Source organism: Chrysochloris asiatica, unplaced genomic scaffold (genome assembly GCF_000296735.1).
Source record: "Chrysochloris asiatica unplaced genomic scaffold, ChrAsi1.0 scaffold00003, whole genome shotgun sequence".
In the NCBI taxonomy this organism is placed as follows: domain Eukaryota; kingdom Metazoa; phylum Chordata; class Mammalia; order Afrosoricida; family Chrysochloridae; genus Chrysochloris; species Chrysochloris asiatica.
The window spans coordinates 39,333,020-39,333,999 of record NW_006408521.1 but is presented as its reverse complement, the minus strand read 5'-3'; the positions used below and the strand labels follow the sequence as shown (position 1 = coordinate 39,333,999).

Below are 980 nucleotides of genomic sequence, written 5' to 3'. Positions count from 1 at the left end.
AGGCCTCCCTGAAAAATCTGTCAACCAGGAACTTGCTACAGTAAATCTATGTTCATAGATGGGTCTTACAAAAGAGGCTTTTATGTATTGATGTAGAAAGACATTTAGAAAGCAATTAAAGTATGTATCAAAAACTTACATTATGTGAAAAATAGACAAACTGCATAAAAGACTATGAGGGTAAGTGAAAAAGTATTGCTACAAAATCATTGGAGCTTTTATGAAACAAAAAAATCCAAATATGACTAATTGTTTTTCAACATCTCCTCCATCTAGGTCTGTCCACTTCTGAAGGTGGTGTTTCCATCTCTCTAACTCTTCCCAGAAGAATTCTGCACTCTTAATATTGTTGTTGTTAAGTGCCATCGAGTCGATTCCAACCCAAAGCAACCCTGTAAAGGGTTTCCAAGGAGCAGCTGGGTGAACTTGAACCACTGACATTGCAGTTCATACGACTTTGCAGTCTGGTGCATTAGCCCACAGCGCCATACCAGGGTTCTTAATACACACCATGTCAAAATGGCGGTTTTAACATCTTTGAGGAACTCAAATCGTGTTCAAGTGTTCTATGAGTTTAGGGAACAACATGAAATCTGAAGAGGCAAGATCAGGGCTGTAGGGTGGATGGGGGTAAGGTTTCCCAACAAAATTCTCTTAGGACAGATATTGCTACCCTCAAAAAATTAACAGTGCATTTTCATGATGGAAAAAAAAATTCCTTGGTGTCAATCTCCTGGTCTTTTTCTCACCAATGTGGTTTTCAGTTTTTCTAAAACTTCTTTATATTAAGTCCCCATGATTGTCCCGTGCCTTTCAAGATAATCTATCAAGATTATACCTTGGGAATCCCCCAAAATAGTCACCATAACCTTTTTTTTTTTAATGTTTTATTGTGAATTATATGATCGTTTACATGTGAGAACTTTAGTTTTACATTCATTTCATCGTATATCATCTCATTGCCATGGTTCCAGTCCCCT

At 37.3% G+C, this 980-nt stretch overlaps 1 protein-coding gene across 1 annotated transcript in view; it reads right to left on the bottom strand.

Moving 5' to 3' along the window:
- The window catches only part of RBM20 (RNA binding motif protein 20), a 271,185-nt gene that overhangs the window by 69,647 nt on the left and 200,558 nt on the right, over positions 1–980 (bottom strand). The gene's annotated exons all lie outside the window — the stretch shown is intronic.